This window comes from Heteronotia binoei, chromosome 4 (genome assembly GCF_032191835.1).
Source record: "Heteronotia binoei isolate CCM8104 ecotype False Entrance Well chromosome 4, APGP_CSIRO_Hbin_v1, whole genome shotgun sequence".
In the NCBI taxonomy this organism is placed as follows: domain Eukaryota; kingdom Metazoa; phylum Chordata; class Lepidosauria; order Squamata; family Gekkonidae; genus Heteronotia; species Heteronotia binoei.
In genome coordinates this window covers 128,971,432-128,994,468 of record NC_083226.1, presented here as the reverse complement: position 1 = coordinate 128,994,468, position 23,037 = coordinate 128,971,432, and positions in this window count along the sequence as shown.

Sequence of the window (23,037 nt, the reverse complement as noted above, 5' to 3'; positions counted from 1 at the left end):
CCCCTTCACTCGACACCGCTTCTTTGGCAGCACTGACCTCCTGGCCACGGTCATCCCTTGACTTAGATGCCATGTTTTCCTGCAGAACAGAAAGCCTGAACAGCAACTCCCTTTCAAAAGTCATCGTCCCTGACCGCCCGGTGGCACTGTGGTGCCCCTGCCACACCGCCTGAGACCCAGATGCCCCTTGCTCTCTTTCTATCACACCAATCCTATCTAAAATCGCCTGTCTTACTACTGTGCTATCCAGTTCATCCCCTGATTCCTCCTTTTTGGAGCGGCCTTAGCTGGCTACTTGCCCTTAGAAGGGCCCTGTCCTTTTTGGGGGGCTATGCCGTAAATGGCTACCCCTCAGGAAAAACCAACAATTGCCCACCTGCTGGGGATGAGCGGGGGGGGGGGTGCCGCTGAAGGCCCTTAACAACAAGGAGGAGGGGTCTGGATTGCCAAGGAGTGTGTGTGGGGGGGGTTGAGTCAGCGTATGCCACCACACTAAAAGAACACCCCCTATCAGGTCCTCACCCCCGAGCACAACTCCACCTGACCCTTCCTCCTAAGCACCTGCCCTCCATATGCCCTCCAAACAGGGCCTCAAAGTCCCGCTGATGTGGAAAAGAACAGGGCTTCCGAGCCCCAGGCCAAACGAGGAGCAAAAGAGAAACAAGGGGGGGGAGGCAGTGCCTAAAACCCCCTGCTTCACTCCAACAAACCCAGCACCTGCTGCTCTTGCTTCTGGACGGACCGTCGACCGGCACGCTGCCCGAAGTGCCTCCGGGCAATCGCTCTTCACCCGAAGAAGATCGGGCTGGCGTCAATCAGCCCCACAGACGCACAGAGCTCGGAGCCGCCTCCCGGCCCGAGCTGACGCAGTCCAGGCGATCGAGGCAGCAAACGTGCCTCTGATCGCACCAAAAACTCCCAGGACTGCGTGAGGAGAGGCGGGGCCGAGGCTACTTATAGCCTCATCCCCCCACCCACGCCATGTTCCCGGATGCCTGGGAAGCAGCCCTTTGATCCGCCGGGGCCGGGGCGGGGCTGGAATTTTGTATATGCACATTCTTCCACTAATTTGCAGTGGTGATAACTGTCCCTTTCCCATTCAGACTATTTTGTGACATTAAAAAAATCATACAGGACTGGTGCATTCTTTGTTTGTCCCAGACCTTTTTGCTTAGGGGGTTTTTTTTTTTGTGTGTGTGTGGGTTTGTGGAACTGAAACCTAATGGTTTGACTCTCTTGTATTGAAGTCATGTCCATTTGAGTGCTTGAGTCTGCTGAAATGATTCTCCTTGATTCTCCTTCTGGTTGCTTCTGAAAATGTAAAGTTGTTCACAGTGGTGACAAGGCATCCATGGATAAGTTTTTGTCTGGCTTACTTTGCATCATGCTCCCATGGATGCCATTTTTATTCCTGCCACCACACCAGAAGGATTTTTCAGGCTTTTTTTTTTTAAGATAATAGATATAGCACTCTAGAGTTATATCATAACAACCTATTTCAACAATGTACTAGTCAGTTTTAATTTTTAAAAAGTAAATAGCCCTTTTGATTGCAGAATTATATGGAGAAATGGAATGGTGCAGTAGAGATCTTCAGCCAGTGCTTTATTGCTGTGATTAAATAGTTGAAAATAAGCAACTGAAACTAAACCCAAACAAGATGGAAGTGATGCTGGCTGGAAAGGTGGAGATTTTGAAGGACCTTGTGTTTCCCATTTTTGGTGGTGTTCAACTGACCTCTGCTAACTTGGTTAAGAGCCTAGGTATTATACTGTATCCAGCAATATAGGTATTATACTGTATCTACTGTTGGAGAAACATGATAATGCAGCGGCAAAAACAGTTTCTTTCAATTCAGTCTGGCCCAGAGGATGGCCCCCTACCTGGAAAAAACATGTACCTTTCCATTTACCTCATGGCCTTTGGAACTTGGTTAAACTTTTTCCAGGGAGAGGCTGTCAGGGGATGAGAAAGAGGAAACGCTAAGAGTCAGTGTGCTGTAGTGGTTACAGTGTTGGACTAGAATCTGGGACACCTAAGTTCGAATTCCCACTCTGCCATGGAAGTTTGCTGGCTGACCTTTAGCCAGTCATACATGCCCAAGCTAATCTATCTCTTTATCCTGTTTTGAGGATAAAATGAGGACTGGAGATTGCTTTGGGTCCCCATTTGAAGATATAAATGATGCAAGGAGTGGAGAAAGAGGAAAGTCTGGGGAAGGAGATGCAAAGGGAAATAAAATGACTCCCACAATTCCTTGCAGGTTCCCAACTTGTAATTCTTCTAATTTTCATTCCTTATTTGAGTTCATTCAAGAATAATATACATCAGAAAATCTTATTTTACAAAAAATAGAAGCTTCAAAAAAGTTTTTAGTGGGAGTGTATTTATTTATGTATAGCTCAATAATGCTACTCTGTTCCAATTTCTGCCACTAATCTGTCGTGGATAGCTGGTGGTATCACAATTAGTTCTCTGAGCCTCTGGCAGCTCCTTTATCTTTTTTTTTTTTTAAATCTATTTGCATTATATGGCAGGAACTGAAATCATTATGGAGTATTTCAAAAAAAGAACTCTGATTTGTCATTGGACACCTTTTCTTCTTGCCTACTTCAGCAATAGAACTTCAGAGCACAAAGTTGTTCTAACACAAAAGGATCTTAGCTTTAGCTGGAACCAACATACTTCCATTACCCAAGCAACAATTGTGAACAGTTTGTCCCTGTCACCAAATCTTCTTTCCTCATCATTTTAAGATTTCCTAGGAAACAAGCACACAAGCTCTGAGTTACCTTGGTGACTCTTGATGTCACCTTCAGGGTATCTCAGATAGCTCGTTTATTGTACAGACCTGTTTTAATTTAAAGATTAACTTTATCACAGTCTCCCATCCAAGAGCAGACCAGATCTGAGACTGCTTACTTTGTGAAATCAGATGAGCTCAAAGCTTGAGGTGGAGATAGCAGCTTATGTGGACACCCTCTCAATTTTTAAAATTAAGGTCCATAAAAGCAACAACTTCACCCAAGCTATTTCCACAAGATAACATTGTAAAGGAACAACAAAGGGGAGATGCAGCAAAGTCATATAACAGAGCTCACAACAACTGCTAATTCATACAACCATTTTGATGTGACAGTGACATGAAAAAACAATCTTTACTTTTTTACTTTTGGGGGATACTGCCTGCAATTTTAATTGTGTAATTTATGTTTATGTTTTTTGTTTTTTTTAAAGTGGGAATTGATGGACATCTCCTAGTCAGAAACAAAACTCAAGATTTTTTTAAAAAACTGCACAGACTGGCCTTGCATTCCCCAAAAGCAAGTAATTTAAAATGTCACTTATACCACTGTATCATTGTGCATGTCTAAAGTAGCTCTTCGTATGCCGGACATAACAAAAACACACACAGAGAAACGCACACACAGAGAAAAAAGTTATTGTTTTATCAGAATGATCCTTCTAGGTCATGGCAGAAAACTTTTTAAAGGTTAATGATAGGTTGAGAACAAAATGTACCTAGCTGTACTTTGAGGATTGTATCACAAATAGGATATATTTTTTAGTAGGAACGCACAGGAACGCAGTTCCGACTGGTTTGGTGTTAGGGGGTGTGGTCTAGTATGTAAATGAGTCCCTGCTGGGCCTTTTTTATAAAAAGCCCTGTGTGAAGCAATGGTGATGTCAGGGGGTGTGGCCTAATATGCAAATGAGTTCCTGCTGGGTTTTTTCTACCAAAAAAGCCCTGCTCACAAGGGAACACTGACTAACAAATAAAACAGTCATGTGAACATTCTTATGATTCTCTGCCCCTTCTTTTTGTCCTCTTCTTAACTGGAAAAAGCATACAAGTTTATTAGAAATGTATGAATCATTATAATTTTCAGTTTTGAAAAAAACACAAATTCTCATACTCATGCAGGTGAAATTAATCTCAGTCTAAGAGGGGAAGTTGTTTAGATTTATGGAGAAAGTGGTAAGAACAAATCTAGCCTGGCACCTACAACCTGTACTTTAAGGCTAATAGACAGCTAAACAAAGAGCATACGCAACACAGAAGATGCTTCTTTCCTGCTTTCTCTCTCAGGAGCCTTGCTTGCTACAGCCTCTAAACAAAGGAATTAAATATTTATTGCTTCTACATCCTAGCATGCTGTTTATTTAGATTGCTTTAGGAATATGATTTTTTAAAAAATCATCACTTTTCATTCCTTTACTTTGCTAATGGTAAAGCAGCAGCCTCTATGTGCAGACTTGCCTATAAAGCTGGAAAGAATAAGAAATCATTTGTGAGTTTGACCAATATGTCCCCCAACAACAAGAGTCTGTCAACTTCAAGACTATGGGATGGCACAATAGTTCCATTATTATTCAGTTGTCATTCAGTGACTCAGAGCTGATGGATGAATAGTTGCAGGCAGACTACTGTGTTTGAAGTGATGTCATGAGATACAGAAGTCTATTAATAGTTGATATATATTTGCTATTTGATCTATGATGGTTGTTTCACAAATTGACCCTGTAATTGGCAGGTTATGAATATGTCTGTGTGAACTTACCTTACGTAATTAGACTAAGTAACTCCTATATGATGTCATTCATTTCAAACAAGATTTTCCCCTCTCAATTCTAGGCTATTTAATCTGCTTAAATTTATTTATTTGTTTATTCAGCATTTTTTATCCTGCCCTTCCTCTAAGGAACTCAGTATAGCATACACTGTTCTGCCCTTCTCCATTTCATACAACAAAAACCTTGTGAAGTAGATTAGGCTGACAGTGAGTGGCTGACCCATGTTCACCCCACAAGCTTCATTGTAGAACTGGAATCTGAACCTTGATTTTCAGACTTTAGTCTGACATTGGCTACTACACCACACTGGTTCTCATTGTATGAGAAATCAGTTATGCATCTACTGTATCTGGATATCATTCTGTCAGTAGCTCTAAGAACTGTTATATTTCCGAAAACCTGTTCTTACAGATAACATGTTTTAGGGCTAAAGGGGAAAATATTTGACAAGTCTGCTTCCTATGTTAGATAGTTAGCAAGTATCCTACCCCCCCACTCAAAATTCCAAAATGTGTGAAAACACATTTTTTTAAAAAGCACATTGAGTTACAGTGAACTTCATTTGACCCTCAGCTTTCTGTTACAAATACTGTATGCGTATGGGGTTAGGAAGCAGGGATTAGCAGAGCATGTATGCCTTTCAGCACAAACTTGGATGAGAATCTTTGATCCCTTTCTGCAAGAAGCACACCACCATCATTTTATGCATTAGAAGGGCTCCCCATTTTCATGCATTGGAGCCTATGGGAAATAGAGGCTTAGTGTGTGGAAATGGCACATGTGCTTTTCATGGCATGGAATTTCCACCTACACCAAATAATATTAAGCATTTATTAAGGGGGCAGCTCATTTTTCAAAAAAAACTTGGTTGTTGGCAACCCTAATGAGGAAGAAAGCAAGGGAAGGATGAGAAGCAGACACTACTGTATCCCATGAAGAAGGATCAACATAAGTGGAAATATTGATGGTTCTGGAGGAAAGGACAGGTTTGAGATTTTGAAACTCTGATTTGCTCATTTTCTTGAAAAAGTTATTCAGATTATAGCAATACAATAAACCTTTATGAGAGTGGCAGCCAAAGAATGAAGATGGAGCCAGAACACAAGTGATCCTACATGGCCAGGTGAAGTGGCCAGATGGTGAGGCATGCTTTTATCTCCTCAGTAGTTTTTCCCCTGGGCCCAGTTCAGGTCCCATCATAGGCCCATCTGAGAAGGGAAGGGTGAGATTTTCTGCCACTGCTGCCACCCAGCCCCCAAGCTTGCAAGACATGGTCACCATGGCTGCCTATCACCTCACTGGCTCTCACCATTGCATGGGACCACAAACAGGACCCACAATGAGTCAGGGGCCCACTTCTAGCACCAGCTACAACTGCCATCATACTCTTTCTTGCTGGATCTTATCCAGGACAGCAGTAATAAGAACTGCTTCTGTGATCATAGAATGAATGCAGTTTCCTAGAGAAAGGGTGTCAATGTGGCCCAGGGGCTGAATCAGGCCCCCGAGTGACTGGCTGTCATCTGCCCCCCTTCTTCCTCTCTCTTGCTTCCTTCTGCATTACAGCTTGCTTTGCCAGGCTTATTTAATCACACAGGAGCTACAGAGTAAAACTTCTGTTTTCTCCATTGGTTGAGGCTCCTACCTTGGGGAAGAAGGGTGGGAGGCAGAGCTTGTTTTGCCAGCCTATCTCAATTGTACAGCAGAGCTACTGACTCAAGCCTCTCTTCCTTCTATTGGCTGAGGCTTCTCTCCCTCCTGGTCCCCTGGGGAAAGAGCCAGAGCTCCCTTTGCCCAGTTCCCTGAATTCCATGGAAGAAATACAAAGAAAGCACTTTTAAGACCAATGAGTGCTAAAGTTTTAAGCATGTTTTAAGTTTTTTAAAAAAACCTTTAATTGTGTTTGTCTGTGTCCTTTATAAAGTTTATATCTCTGCTACCTAATATTAAATAAGTACACGCAAGGCTTGGCCCAACATGGCCTGGCCCAACAAGGCCTCATTTATGTCAGATTCAGTCCTCATAACAAAATTAGTTTGACACCCCTGTCCTAGAGTTCTGAGTTCTAAGGACTCGGTTCATAATTTATTTATTTATTTATTATTTATTAATTTCATTTATATCCCGCCCTCCCCCACCTTGGCAGGCTCAGGGCGGCTAACAACAATCCATAAAAACACACCATAATAAATAAAACATTAGAATTACAATATAGAACAATAAAACATTAAAATAAAAACCAGTCTAGTAAATACAATTATACTGCGGTATAGATCTTTAGGCCGCATTGGCGGATCTTTAATTACCATTTTTCTTAGCAGTCCGAATATGCTGATTTAAAAAGGATGGTCTTGCAGGCCCTGCGGAACTGTTCAAGGCTCCGCAGGGCCCGCACCTCCTCGGGGAGTCGGTTCCATAGGGTAGGGGCCGCGATCGAAAAGGCCCGTATTCTGGTGCTCTGATATTTAACTTCCTTCGGCCCAGGGGTAGTCATTAGGTTTTTCCCCGTTGACCTCAGTGCTCTCTGGGGTTCATATGGGGAAAGCCGGTCCCTCAGGTAGGCAGGTCCTCGGCCATATAAGGCTTTAAAGGTAACGACCAACACTTTGTACTGGACCCGGTATATAATCGGCAGCCAGTGCAGTTCACGTAGTCCCGGCCGTATATGCTCCCGTTTCGGGAGTCCCAACAACAGCCTGGCCGCCGCGTTCTGCACTAGCTGCAATTTCCGGGTCCGGCACAGAGGTAGCCCCAAGTAGAGGGCATTACAGTAGTCTAGTCTTGAGGTGACCGTTGCGTGGATCACTGTTGCGAGGTCCCGGCGCTCAAGGAAAGGGGCCAACTGCCTTGCCCGCTTCAGATGGAAGAATGCTGACTTGGCAGTGGCTGCTATCTGGGCCTCCATCGATAATGAAGGCTCCAGTAAAACACCCAGACTCTTTACCTGGCGCGCTGCTTTCAATGGCGCACCATCGAAGGCCGGGAGAGCTATTTCCCTTCCCAGAGCGCCGCGACCCACGCATAGGACCTCTGTCTTTGCTGGGTTCAACTTCAGCCCACTCAGCCTGAGCCATGTCGCAACAGCCTGTAATGCCCGGTCGAGATTCCCTGGGGCGGGGTCGGGCCAGCCATCCATTAATAGATAGAGCTGGGTGTCATCTGCATATTGATGACAACCCAGCCCAAACCGCCGGGCAATCTGCGCAAGGGGGCGCATATAGATATTAAACAGCATCGGGGAGAGAACTGCTCCCTGGGGCACCCCACAATCCAGTGTGCGCCTCCGGGACCGCTCGCTCCCGATAGCCACCCTCTGTCCCCGACCTAGGAGAAAGGAGGAAAGCCATTGCAAGGCCAACCCCTCAACCCCAATGTCGGCGAGGCGGCGCGTCAGTAGCCGATGGTCGACTGTATCAAATGCAGCCGACAGATCTAACAGCATCAGTACCGCAACGCCGCCCCGATCCAGTTGCCGTTGGAGGTCATCCACTAAGGCGACCAGCACCGTCTCCGTCCCATGGCCTGGCCGGAAACCAGACTGACATGGGTCTAAGACAGAAGCGTCATCCAGAAACCCCTGTAGCTGCAACGCCACGGCCCTCTCAATAATTTTACCTAAGAACGGTAAATTGGACACCGGCCGGTAGTCCGGTGAATGAACCTGGCACCCACCATACTTTCAATGGCTAATTCAAGAGAAAGAAAAGGGTCTTCAGATTCTGGGGGAAGCAATAATGATGTTTATATTGCAATATGCTTTTGCTGAAATCAATAGAGATGTGTCTGAAAGGGTATATAGCCATGGAAATGTGACCTGAACAATGTGTGAAAAAATATGCACTCAAAATATATAATATTTCTATCTATTTGTCTGTCTGTCATCTATTTAAAAAACAAAATAAAAATAAAATCTTGGAAGCTTTTACCTAGTAAACTTCAAAAATCAAGCTTAAACCAAGACCAGTTTTAACCTTGCCAGAAAATACAGTTTTGTCAACTTGACAGTGAACCTGTATGCTTTGTAGTAAATCTATATATTCCATAGTGAAAGGGACATTATAAAATACTGTATTCAGAGGCAAACAAGAAAATGTGGATCTTTCCTTATATATATATAAAAATCATTTTTGTCTTATTTTCCTGCACTTACATTGCACCGTTAGTTTTAACAGCTCATTCACACTCGACTCAGAACCCAGGGGAGGATCCACTAAATTACAATAAAGTATTTAATGGAGCTGTGCCATCTGTGTTTCAGAAATTTTACTGCTAACTGAGCTAAAGAACCTTGCAATTTCAAAATAAGAGACTATTACTGAAGTCAGAAGACTGCCCTTCACCAATGCATTTTTCATTTTAAAATATTAATTTTTATATGTATATTTTTATTATTATTATTATTATTATTCATTTGCCATTTCTCTACATGCTTTCTGGTATCCATTTTAAAATGTTAAATTAAAAGCCATTGTATGAGTATTTTGTAACCTCTATTATATGCTTATTCCTGCCCCTTATAGATAGCAGCAATCCTTACTTGTTGACTTTCCCAGTGATTGTTGCATTTGTCTGTTTATTTTTTTTTGGATACTTTTATCCCACCTCTAAAGTGTTAAAAACACTAAACCCAGCTGCATTTCCTGTATAGGAACTGCTTGCATTGTTGTATTGTTACCACTATCATAGCCACTTGTGATCAGCACCTTTCCAAATATTTCCCAGTTTGCCTACTCACTTGTTTTATATAATCTATTTGTTCTTTTATTCTTTCTGCATTGTTAATTGCTCACCTCAGCTTTTTTTTCTCTCATACAGTTTTGTTCGTAAGTTCACAGTATCATGGGCATTGTAGTGATAACATTATATAAATAGTTTAAATTCTCACATATATCTTTTATTCTAGGTTATACCTGATATGAATTTTTTTGCAAAATGGGCTCATGGGACTAGCGTGGTGCCAAAGCATAAAAAATGTATTGGAAGAATGAGAATGCAGACTCCTTAGATTGTAAAATAGGGAACGCTATTATGTCATTAGGTTGTATAAAGAAACATATTTCTAAACCACCTCTAGAACCCTGAAGTTTTTCTCCTAAAATAGTCATATCATGTCAAACAAATAAACAAACAAAACCTGAACACCCTGATTTGTGATAGCAGATCTTTCAATTTACCGTTTTGGACTAAGAGTTGAACATTAAAATATGGGTTGTTGTGCAGTTGGGCAAGAATAGCTCTGTCAGTTCAAGTCAATACATTCAGCTAGAATGACCATGCAGTATGGCCATACAACTGGAAGCCCAGAAAACTCAGAGGACACATTATCAAGCAGAACTAATATGTAATCCCTACCATATCACAAACCTATTGGCAGTTAGAGGAACATTGGCCTGTCGTGAGTCTTATCACCATCCCATTCTCCCCAATGTGTGTTTTATTTCACTTTTAGGACTAATTGCCATCCATAAGAACAGTTTCAATTTTCTAATTGATATGGGGGTAGAACAAACTGTTTTCTTCTTGCCACCAATTCAACAGGAATTCACACTGAGACCCCCACAGCTGCTTTTTAGTATTAAAAAAATCCCTCATAATTTGGTTTTAACACACCATCACAAGAATTTAGCTTCACTGAACCTGGGATCCATCCCTCAACAGATCATATGAGTATGTCAGGGGTGGAATTGTAGCAGGAGCTCCTTTGCATATTAGGCCACACCCCCCCGATGTAGCCAATTCTCCAAAAGCTTACAAGACACTTTTTTTGTAAACTCTTGGAGGACTGGCTACATCAGGGGTATGTGGCCTAATATGCAAAGGAGCTCTTGCTAAAATTCCACCCTTGTTTTAGATTCAGTGAGCATGCACAAAAGACACTTCTCCCAGACTCTCTTCTGGAGAGAAAAGACTCTCTCCAGACTCTCCCAGACTCTCTTCCTGGTATCTGTGAACTATCAGTGATTCTGCCTTTCTTCTTTAGTTTGGGGAGGTGTTTCCTTTTTAACATTTTTAGAATAATGTACTAATTTTTGTAGGAATTCTTGCTTTAATTAAAGTCTCATATGCATATCTAGAACACTGTTAGGTGTCTTAACATCACATAGAAATCCTGAATTTATTTAGATTATAAAAAACTGTCAATGAATATCCATGTTCAGATTCCTGCAGGAATTTCTTAGTTACTAGATTAAGGCATAAAATAACATAACAATCACCACTCTATTGCCTTCTCTTGATGTCTCCTTAAATAAATAATTTTGTTTGCTCTTTTCTAGCACAGGAGGCAGTAATTTCTAGCTCAGCATAAAGTGGTATTTATTTATTTTTCTACAAAAAACAAAATGCTTTATTTAGCTGGCAGAAGGAATGCCTCTGTCCTGTCTTACTCAGGGTTTTCAATTGTTTTGCCACATTGTTCATTTCCACTCTTAAGCAGAAGCATAGGAGGAGTGCAAAAAACTGTGGCTAGTTCATTTGCTGTGACAGTGAATGGAAAGAGGAGAAGGAACCTGTTGCATATTTTGAATTCTGCTGAATTCACAATTGTATTGTACTGGTAAGTTACTAAGATTGCTGCTGAACTGTATACTGTAAGAATTACAGTCTGATACAAATCACTGTCTAAGAACGACAGGCACAATGGACAGCAAAGACAAGGTGACAAGAAAAGAACAAGTGATTAACCAAAAAAAAATAAAACTACAATAGACTTGCTGTGCCCATATTTATTAACGAAAAAAGAAATGTCATTCTGGATTTCCAACTGTAGGAAAGTTGATTCCCCACCCCACCCCACCCCACCCCACATGTGATAACAAGTCAATCTGTTGGAGCTAGGCTCTCCAGAAAGAGCCAATAGGCATGATATCACTCTGTGGGCAAGACTTCTTTGAGTGGTTGCAATGACAGCTTTTCATGATAGTTTTCAATTGGTTTACTCTTCAGTGGTCCTTGGCTAGCATGGCTTTGGACACTTCCTTGAGTCAGATTGGTGGGGTAGATATTGATAAATATTGTAATAAATAATTATTTTGCAGAACTAAATTCTCATATTTTTTAAAAGAATACTACAATGCATTTATTTATTTAGAAGATTTTTATATTAACTCTCTAGAATTCTGCTTGAGGTAGCTTACAGGTAAAATTGTCATTATAGAAACAAAACAAATAATTTAAAACAAGCCATGTAAATAAAAGTAGCATAAAATAACCATTATTGATTTAATGAATTGAGGCCTGACTCACAAAACCTTGTGTTGAAAAAGGTGCCACTTGAATTCTGCTATACTTCACTACCTATTAGCTACTCCCTTTTGCAAAAAAGAAAGGGAAGAACTTATATCTCAGTTGAAGATTTTATATTTCATGAATTCATTTTTGACAAATGTCTCATTTTGTCCTCAATTGTCTTTGAACGTAATGAAATAATAATTAATGAATTGACTGCTAACATCAAGACACTGCAGATAGTTAAAGAGGACTATCAGACCAATGTTTGAGGTTATATTTCAACCATTAATTTTTCTTTTAGCTTCTAGGAGTCTTTACAAATTAGACATGGGTGGCAATTTACCATCCTTCATTCCTTCTCTCTTTTGAAGCTTTCTTCTTTGGTATAGCATCTGTTTCCATATCCCCCCCCCCCCATGTGAGGGAGTATAATAAATATAGAATCATAAATCAGGTCATAATGAATCAAATAACTATCAGGCACTGGGTTAATTGCTCCTGCCCACGGTGCTGCTCCATTCCCCATGGAGGACTGTGTTCATTTCACCTCCACATGTTTTTCCAGACTGGTAATTTGCTAAACTCATGTTAGGAACACAGAGCATGCTGCTTGACATTGTTTCTGCTCTGGGAGTTGACACCGAAGAGGTGGTAGAGAATGTGTGAGTGCAGCTGAAATAGACACTTAAAGGAAAGTTTTTAAATGAGGTAATGGAATGAAGTTTCCTTCAAGTCCCAGACTTACAAACTAATGGGATTTTTTTTTTTTACTAGAGATTGCTTTATTCTATTTGTTTATTTCAAACATTTGCCTCCTCAGACTCAAGGCAGCTAACAATGAAACCACTAAGCTGCTAGGACACAAAATTGAACAGTCTAAATAAAGCTGGGTGGAGTAGGATTCGAATCTGTGTTGGGAATACTGGGTGATTAATCAGGGCTTTGCCTACTAAAGAGATTCAATTACTAAAATAGGAATTACACCTGATAGCAAATCACTCTCTCCAATGTAGAAACTGATGCCCTAATACAAAATGTCTGTGGTCATTATTTAGTGAAGGAATAGCACTCTGCACATATGCAGAATGTTTGTAATTATGATATTTAGTACAGTGGTTACTCATGGTTGAATTTATTTTTCTGTAGTAAGAGGCAGTGAAGCCTCAGATTGCATGGCTATTAATCCTTAACCATTTACGTTTCTACAAGGAAACATCCTCCCACTCTTGTACTAAAAGGTCATAGGATTTTCACATATATTAGGTGATTGTATATCCATCCACTATTTGTAGTTGAGTAAGGGGGTGTTTACACAGAGCCCTCTTGAGGAGCCCTCTATGCAAATGGCACTGGGGGCCCTCCCCCACTGGAGGGCAGGGGGCAGAGCCTTGCCTGGAGTGGCAAAACCCCCATCACCAGCTCTGGCCAAGGGTCAGACAAGGCAAAGTTGTTCAGTCCAAAGTTGTTCATTCCAAGAATCAAGCAAGGCATAGTCAGTGGCTTTACATCTAACATATATGTTGTGTCAACACCTACCAACATCTCTTGACTGGTTTTATAGCCACTTGCCTAAGTGTCAGGCTTGCAGCTAACTGCTCAGAAGCAATCCTGCAACTAGAATCATAGAATCATAGAGTTGGAAGGGACCTCTAGGGTCATCTAGTCCAACCCCTGCACAATGCAGGAAACTCACAAACACCTCCCCCTAAATTCACAGGATCTTCATTGCTGTCAGATGGCTCATCTTTGTTATCAGCAAGCAGCTGGTGTTGGGCCTAGAGACATGCACTTTGTCATCTTGTCTGTAGCTCTGTTTACAGCTTTCATCTGTGGCATTCTAAGGTAGGTGATACTGGTGGGCTGGGAATGGCCAGCTGAGGTTCACCTGTTTAATCAGGCCTGGAGAATGTTGGTGGTTCTGCACCTGCTGTTGGCTGTGAATTTTGATGCTGTGAATCCTGACAAGCCTGCAGCTCAATTTCCTGCTGGTCAGCTTCTGTTGACTCAAGGCTGGTTACATGGAGCTCTTTTTCTCCCAAGGAGTCCTCAATATCACTGAGCCCTGGCTAGCTCTCCTCCAGCCGAGACCCCCTTGGTTAGTAGGGTCCTCCCTCTCATTTCAGACTTAGTTGTTTTAATATGTATCCCTTTTTACAGCCTAAGTGCCAAGGAACTCTGAAACTTAGGGAGTCTCGTAAAGGCACCAGGGTAAAACATTAGAAAATCCCAGGAAAGAAGAGAAAGGGTGGAATTAGAATCTAATTAAGTCCAATCTCCCCCAGCTCAGAGTAATATCATCCTCAATAACAAAATACTTTTCAACACTGGAGATATCACCCAATATCATGACAGACCCAGGAGGTGTCTGCCCAGCCCAAGAAAGTTGCAATTCATTAACCAATGCCCAGTTCATCTTTTTCCTTCTTTTACACAATCAAGAAGGCACTCAAGTGATTAATTTGTCCTCCATCCTGTTTCAGGAGCTATCTTGACTCACCTATAGAGATCTGGCTCCCTTCAACTTAATTAAAGTATTTTTGCACCCCCAGTCGGAATGAAGAGGCTGACACAGTGCGTTGGATAAAAACCCAGGCCGCTTTATAGAAACATAACTTGAACGAATAAGGATGGCAAGAGGCATAGGCCTACAAGAACAAGCCCTGGGGTCAAAACACCGGTCCCCGCCTTGTCCTAGAAGGGTGAGCCACCCTGCCCCCAGCATGAGGCCAATATCATCTGACTGGTGCTGAGCGGCCAGGCCCAAACTCCACCTCCACCTCTGTCAGCATCAATCACTCAGGAAAGATCTGCCCCGGTGAGGCTTTGTCATGATCTGCACTGAGCCGTAAAGCCCATCTACCGTTCATACAGACCACTTGCACCCACTGGTGCAGAGCCATAGGTGCTCCCCTGAAAAGACTGTAGCCAATACCTCATCCTGCCACCGCCAATGCCAAGCCTCTGCTTAGACATTAGCGCCCCACCGGACGGCCTGGAGCCGACCGCAACCCCTGCCTTAGCACGTTCAAAAAGGCCCGGGTACCCAGTTCAGATAACTGAAAACCCATCTGCCCTCTACAGGTCAGCATTCTCAACCCGTATGGCCAAGTGGTGAAATATGTCCAACCCCCCCACCCTTTCCATGGCTTTTTTAAGGCCCAGTAGGCCTTAAGTCTGGCATGTTCAATCTCCCCGGGATACAGGGCAGACCGCCAGACCCTATTGGCAAAAATGCCACCAAACCAAGATGATTCCTGGCTATCTTTGCATAATGGCCTGCAGATCCTCCTGCGCCTGCAAAGAAAAAGGGGGGGCCTTCCCCTTCATACAACCCAGGTCATTACCCCCCAGATGGATGACCAAGACGTGCAGAGGAGACACCTTCCTCCCATGAAATAGTGAGGCATGATCCCCGGCCAACGTAGGCCACGGAGACCCAGCCACTCAACCGTCGTCCACTCGCTGGGACTCGGCTAGGTGCCCGCTGGCGATCTCCTGGCCCGGTGGACCACCCAAAACCATGTTGTGCCCTCAGATGGGAATTCACCAGCTCTCACTACGAGCCACAGCACCTGAAAAACAGAAAAAACAGTCAAAACCAGAAAAAATCATGTCCGTGGGCCGCCCATTGCTCATGTGCCCCCAACGCACTCACTGAAAGACCAACGTGCAAACCTAACCTTTAGGCTAGTGACCGCCACCATCTAAGTCGACGTATGGCCGGGTGTGTGTGTACCCCCTGCTGCCGCCGGAGATGTGGATCTAATTCAAAATGAATGTGTTCCAAACTTTACACCCCTCCCCCAATCCCCGCTCTGCCAGTGCCTTACCTGACACTGCCCAGAATTGATATTTCGTCGGGGGGGGGGCATCGCTACAATGACACAACGGGCCAACACCCTCCCCCCTGAGCAGTAACTACTGCTCCAAACCTTGATTGGGCACAGCTCCGCCACTACACATTAACCCGTCATAATGGCCGAGCCCCTCTGCTGCTGGTCCGATTCTGACCTCTGTAGAGTCAGCCTCACCTGTCACTCCACAAATTTAACATCCCTAGCATACAACGCTCGGTCAAAACTGTGCGTCTTCAACTGCACTACCTACTCGCTGATCTGAAGTGTGCCTAAAACAAAAGGCAACCAAAGAGGCTGCGTGAAAAGAGCGGCCACACAGGAAGACGAGCATACCTCGGGCCAGATCCTATAAGCCCTAAAGCACTAAGGGGGAGGGGGGGTATTGGCTGAAAGGCAACTGCCCCCGACCCCGCTCTCGTGCCTGGCCCTCCAACATCTTCCTACCTCTAAAATCACCGGGGCCCTCTTAAAGGTCCTACGCTTTATTAATAAAAGCCAGTGCGGCCACTTGGCCTTTAATTGACTTAATACCTAACCCTCTGTCCTTCTGATAGATACAAATTGGATAATGTATACCACTGAGGCCAGCCTGGTGTCCATGAGCCCTGCAGCCCTCCTAACAACCCGGGACTGCAGCTCCGCCCCTTAATATGCTTTTTGGCACTTGGTGCCCATGCTAGTCAGATTGCCAGAGCTTCCAGAGCAAGCTGGCCAAACGAGATAGAGCATCCACCACCTCATTGCTCACCCCTGGACCATACCTAGCCAGAAACCAACGGAGGCATCGCAAATAAATGACTGCACCGAGTTCGTCACCACCGGCGACCTGGATCACCAGAAGTTGGTAACATGCACCATGGGCCTGTTGTAACACCAGAAATGGATTGTATGGATGGCCAGCTGCTCACCCAAAAGCCAAATGGCTACTCTAGATCCATCCGCATGCCTGCGGTCATTCGTACTCCAGGTGAGGGAACCACAGTAGCCCCAGGCATCACATAGGCATTGCAAGAAGGCCCTCCCAGGAGCCACAACTTTGCACGCACTCTGCCTTTTTGTGGGCCCATGGAACCCCAATCTCCCACGCCAGGTCCTCAAATGACCGCTGCCCTGAACCGGCAGGGCCAACGGAAGGTAGGCATCCAGGTAGTGAACAGTAACTTTCAACCCAGACTTGATCCGAAGTGCCCACTCCATAAAGGAACTAACCGCTCACAAGCGGCTCTGGACACTGAGCATCCCCTGGATGGGGCCCTATTCATATAATACTTCCTTCAAAGGCAAAAACCCGGAAGATCAAAATCTTCTGGGTGTACGGGCAAAAGGCAAAACACTGACTTAATGTTGCATTTTGCCATTGCAGCCCACACACCACAACCCAGAAACACTCTGACTGATTGGTCAAACGAGGTGTACCTGACCGAACCGAGCACCTCCAAAATGGAATCATTCACTGCTCTGCCCCGGGAAGCCAAATGGTATATCAGGTGCCATTCCCCGGGCGCTTTATTGTGCCTGCCCCCGAGGGGGGGGTACCCATAAAGTGGGTACTGGCGGAGGACCCCGCCCTCCACACACACCTCAGTTATTTAGCCCTAACCACGTGCTCAGTCCCCCTAACAAACAAAGGTTAGGAGACATACAAGGGCCCTCAGTCCCTGATATGGGATCCTAGACCCATGGGTAAAACCATCCATCAAATAGCCCCTATCCACCATCCGGGGGTAATTGCACAACAACTGCCTAAGTACCTTCAGCCATATTAGGCTGAGTCCCCTTTTTCCCAGCGGCTACTGGTTACTTTCACCCCCGAGGTGTCCTGACCCAGCCCTTATTTTGGATTTACCATAAGCTGAGGAGACGTGTGACACCCTACATAGTGGACGCTCATATTTAAATTTTTCATGCTTTCCAGGAGCATACGCCCCTAGTTGTAAATTCCCACATAGCAGCTGGGGCTGACCCACCTGGCCCGCCACACCGTGGGCACCCATGCTAAATTATAGATTATGCACTATGTGCACGCTATTGGCCCTATCACCTGAATTGGGCTTTTCTGGGGACATCAACTACAGCCAAAGCTGATGCTTAATCGGTTCCCAAGGGAGCCCTGGGTTGACCGCAGCCCCGATCCTAAAGGCCTCATCGTATTGCAACCACATCGCTCCGGTGAAGTCCATATATACGCGGTGCACTATATCACCACCTAAAACAGGGCTGCAGCCCGTAAAGGCTTTACCCTATCTATTACCCCAACATAGATCCAGAAACCCGGCAGCCAATTGGACCAAGTCCTATCCACCTTTCCCCGTTTCAGCTTCTCATTCTCCTTGTCAACTAGGTCCACCTTCGACCTACTATTCCTCCTCTCCAAAGAGGGGCTGAACACGTCACATGTTTGCCCCACAAAATCTTATACCAGGTAGCCATTGTGAAGTGGTCCCCCAAGGGCAATGCCAGATAACCATATGGGAAGCCATGGGGGATGGCCCCATAAGGACTCAGAAGGTAATTCCATGTCCCCCACGGATAACCCGGCCACTCTCTCTGCTGTAACCACTAGTGTTGCCCTCGCCATGGCAGCTCACCCGGCGCTGCTGGAGAAGCAGAAGTGCCTTGCGACGATGCCTTAACCACTGTCAGAGGAGGGAACTGCGTGGCGGATGAACAACTCTGGCCTTGAGGCAATGCACAAACATGACCCCGGGCCCAGAAGGTCCCCCTTTATCACCGTTCTTGCTGCATGTCCGCGCCCCCGGCTCCGCCCTGCAACGCAAGAAGACGAGCCAGAACCTCCCTTTCCAAAGTTATCTGGGACGAACGGCATATTACCCTGCGGTGCCCTTCCCACCTGGTGTGACCCTCGGCCTCCCCTAATCATCCCTCTGGCCCCTAATGGCCTGCCGAAGCTGGGCTTCCGTGCCCAAGTCACCCGGGATTTAGACATTCAGAGGTGCTTTGCCATTGGCTGCCTCCGCTTAGTGACCCTGGGCTTCCTTGGTGTTTCCCATCCAACTACTGATCAGGGCTGACTCTGCTTAGCGTCTGAGGTCTAACAAGATTAGTCTACACCAGGCCATCCAGGTCAGGGCCGAACCGGGTTGCTGGGCCCGCCTCTTGTCAGGCAGTTACCCTATGACGATGCTTGAACCTAGACCAACAGGGTTTTGTTTTCAAGATATCAAGTTGTGTGTGAAAAAAAAGTCCTTCTTACCTATGGGTAAGGGGGGGGGGGAGCAGTGAGCAGCATATGACCATATGAAGCAGCCATATATTGAATCAGACCCTGTATCCAACAAAGTCAGCACAGTCCTCACAGACTGGCAGCAGCTCTCCAGGGACTCAAACTGAAGCTTTCCATGCCTATTTACCTGGACCCTTATTAATTGGAGATGTCGGGGATAGAACCTGGGGCCTTCTGCTTACCAAGCAGATGCCCTGCAACCGAGCCACCGCCCCTTTCTGAGACCGCAATCGAAGGGGGGGAGCGCCTACCCACGATGCCAAATAATGGCAAAAAAGGGAGCACACGCACTTCTCAGACCACCCCTCTAGCTCAGCCATGGGGGGGATGGAAAAAGGGGGGGGTGAGGGGGGCGGCCTCACCACGTGCCCTCCACACACACACTCCCTCCGACTCAGGCTCCTTTTGCCCCCACTATACGGCTCTGAGTCACCCCGCACCGAACCGACCAAACTCGTGCCGCCATGCAGCCACCACTTGCATGATGGCCCCGAGCCTCCTTGAGCTTCTCCACATGTCCCCGACCAGCCGCCGCATTGAAAAGGCCTGTGCCGCGCCTGCTTGCGCCTCGTGCTTCAAAGCCTCGGCTCGACGATACACCCGAAGACGTGGCTCTTCCTGCCGAGAGCCACAAGAGAACTGCTCAACATGGGCGGGAGCTGGGGCTTTAAAACCCTGACACCACGCCCCCTCCTCCAACTCCCAGATGGCCGGGAAGCCAGCGTCAGCCTCCCTCCTTCCGGGAGCGCAAAGCACGGCCCCCAGCCTATAACTGGCGTTGCCAGTGTGGCTGGGAAGGGGCCGATTAATCATGTTGCCCAAGCCAGGTTCTTTGTGCCCATGCAGATTTGGCTCACAATAGCCTAGTCAAAGTATTTCCTTCATTTCCCCACCACTGAAGTCTGATAGCAGTCAATTTTAAATCAGCCAGTGAAATTAAAACTTTGTATCTTTACCCAATCCAAAACCAGGATGGTCAAAACTCACCTACTCTGGGAATCTTCTGTCCATAAAAGAAGGACCCCAAGTGCTAGCAAATGGTTCCTCAGAACTGTGGTTCCCTTCTGAGAACCCCTGCTATACTCTGCAACTTTTCTCTCCGCTTTTCCTCCTCACTTTGCTCCTTGGACCTCACCTGTGTCTGCCCCTGGATTTCTCCAGACTTCAAGCCCTAGATTTATATGGCCCTCCCTTAAAATTTACCAATTTTCTCCCTTCTATAAGGGCACCCTCTTGATGCTCTCTGTGTGTGCATACACACACATACATGGCTTTTATGTAGCAGGAACTCCTTTGCATATTAGACCACACACCTTTGATGTAGCCAATCATCCAAAAGCCTACAAGGCTCTTAATACAGGGCCTACTGTAAGCTCCAGGAGGATTGGCTACATCAGGGGTGTATGACCTAATATGCAAAGGAATTCCTGCACCATTCTCAGGTGTTGAGTACAGCTTCTTTACAATAAAACTTTTTGTTTGTGCTTACAATCAGTCTCTCTCTTTCTTCATTGTTTTATTTTGGCTTATTCCCACGGAGATCCACCTTGGTATACACAGGCTTACAAGGTCCTGCATCATTCCATTCTGGAACCCTTTTAAAGCTAATTTCCCCTTCTTTGGGTCCAGTTTGGGCAACAGTTGAATGGTGGAGGAATGCAAGAAGTTTAATCTCTCTAGGAATCAAAGGAATCTCTATGGTTTCCCCAAAAGTGTTTTCATGGTGTTGGCCATTATGGCTATATCTGAAGATTTCTAAGTATTATCGGCTGTCACAGTTTCAGTTCAGATTAGACTACATGAGGAATTGGGGGGGTTAGATTTTGTTTGATTAATATTGAAATTCATATTCCAGGCCTTTACAAAAAAGAACATGATTTAGCACATGGTGAGTACTTAGAGAACAAGCCTCAATGGGTTAACTCAGAATCCTACTCAGATCTTTTCAATGGGGCTTACTCCCAGGAAAGTGTTCTTAATACTGTTAGGTTTATGAATGTGATTTCAGTTAATAACCGATATAGTCACTGTGTTTCTATCTGGGAGCAAAAGCACAAGTCTATGCATACATAGTTGCACTCATACAGATCAATTAGGCACTTTCATAACCCAATCAAAATAGAAGCTCTTGAAAGCGTTGACCTTGACTCAGAGTCTTCCATTAGCTGCTGATAACCAGAAATGTTAGCACTGATTTAGAAACTGACCTCTACAAAACCTTGAAGTGAAACTGTAATCAGGAACTCCAGCCAGAACTAGGCATTGACTCTGCCAGGTTTTTCTAGTATAGTCAGAGACATAACTTGGAAAAAATGCTGATGTAGAAATATCCCTAGGATGCATGCCTAAATTTTTGCACTGTCTTTCTATTTTGCCATAGCTTTTACTTTTTCCTTTCCTTTCTCTCTCTCTCTCTCAGGGGGGGGGGGTCGGTTGGTGCATGTGTAAGAGAGAGTGTGTGATTGAAAATGTGTCTTGAATTATGGCATTCTATGAATTATATTTTCTTTTTATCTTCTTGCATGATATATTAGGGGATTGTAAACCTGTCCATGATTTATTGGTTGTTAAATGACACAGTAAACATTTCACTCTGGCAGGATGCACAAAAACAAAGGGGAAGAGAGGAAGCGTTCCCTTAGAAATCCAGAAAAAGAATCCTTTGATCCCTTGTCAGAGGTATATTTACATGTTTGAACCAATATTTTTTATTAAAAATCTAAACTGAGTCAAATAAAAATGATTAAAGTTATTAGCTATCTCAGCATTAATATCCAGACAGCAAATTACATAGCACTTTAATACTGATAATCAGGGCTTGTGGAAATCTATATTCTGTCTTTAGTATTCTGGATGAACTCTGAGTGCTCCAATACTCAATTTACAGCTCATTTTCAATATTATCATTTTGTGTTGGCTACTGCACATTGTTGCTTGTTGAGCGCTTCATTTTCAATGACCTTTCCTTTTTAATTCATTGCAGAGTCACCTCTGCCGCTCTTGTTCATAAATATAGGTAATTATTAATGGCATTTATATTTCCAACAATTCTTTAACTTGCTCTAACAATACTAGTCAAGTTGCTTTGGTTCCATTATAAATTAGAATACAACCACTCCAGTCCAGAGATACAAGCACTGTTGTTGCTGTTAAATTGATCTGGTTAGCACTGACATCCAGTGTATTTGCATGAATATGGCTATGTACAACGTCACCATAATATCTTCATGTTTCCTGATAGGCTGGCATAGCTGAAAGCATTTTGACCTCTGAGCTGGGGCAAAAGGCTTTAGGCCTGGATTGTAAATGGGGCTGTGCAAACAAAAATCAAAGGCAAGTTCAGACTGAGGTTATATATAATTTAAAAAAATGACATGGAATCATTTATATTATAAACAAAGTTTGTTGTACTAGGAAATGAACCTGATCTAAATACAAAATACATTGTTGGATTTAACTATCCCCCCGCCCAAAAAGTATTCTTTTTGGGAAATTACTTTTATATTTTGTGTTAGAAATTTGGGAATCATCTACAGTGTGCAGTCCTTCAAACTTTTATTAGGAGTAGGTAGCCTCCCTCACAGCAGCCTAGGCCTGCCAATCCCCAGGTGGGGGCAGGGGATCCCTTGATTTGGAGGCACTCCCCCCTCTTCAGGCTCATCAGAAAGCAGTGTGAGGGGGAGGGAAATATCTGCTGGACACTCCACTATTGCCTATGGAAAATAATTCCCATAGGATATTATGAATTGATCCACAGGTATCTGGGGCTCTGGGGGGTCCTTGTTTTTTGAGATAGAGGCACCAAATTTTCAGCACAACATCCATGGCCTCTCCTCAAAACACCCTCCAAGTTTCAAAAGGATTGGACCAGGGGATCCAATTCTATGGGCCTCCAAAGAAGGGAGGGAAGGCATTTAAAAGGTGTGTGGTCCCTTTAAGTGTGATGGCCAGAACTTTCTTTGGAGTTCAATTGTGTTTGTCACAACCTTGCTCCTGGCTCCACCCTCAAAGTCTCCTGGCTCCACCTCCCAAAGTCCCCAGATATTTCTTGAATTGGACCTGGCAACCCTACAACAGCCTCATTTGAAACAAATGAAACATTTAGTTATTCATATCACTTTGTGGCCTATA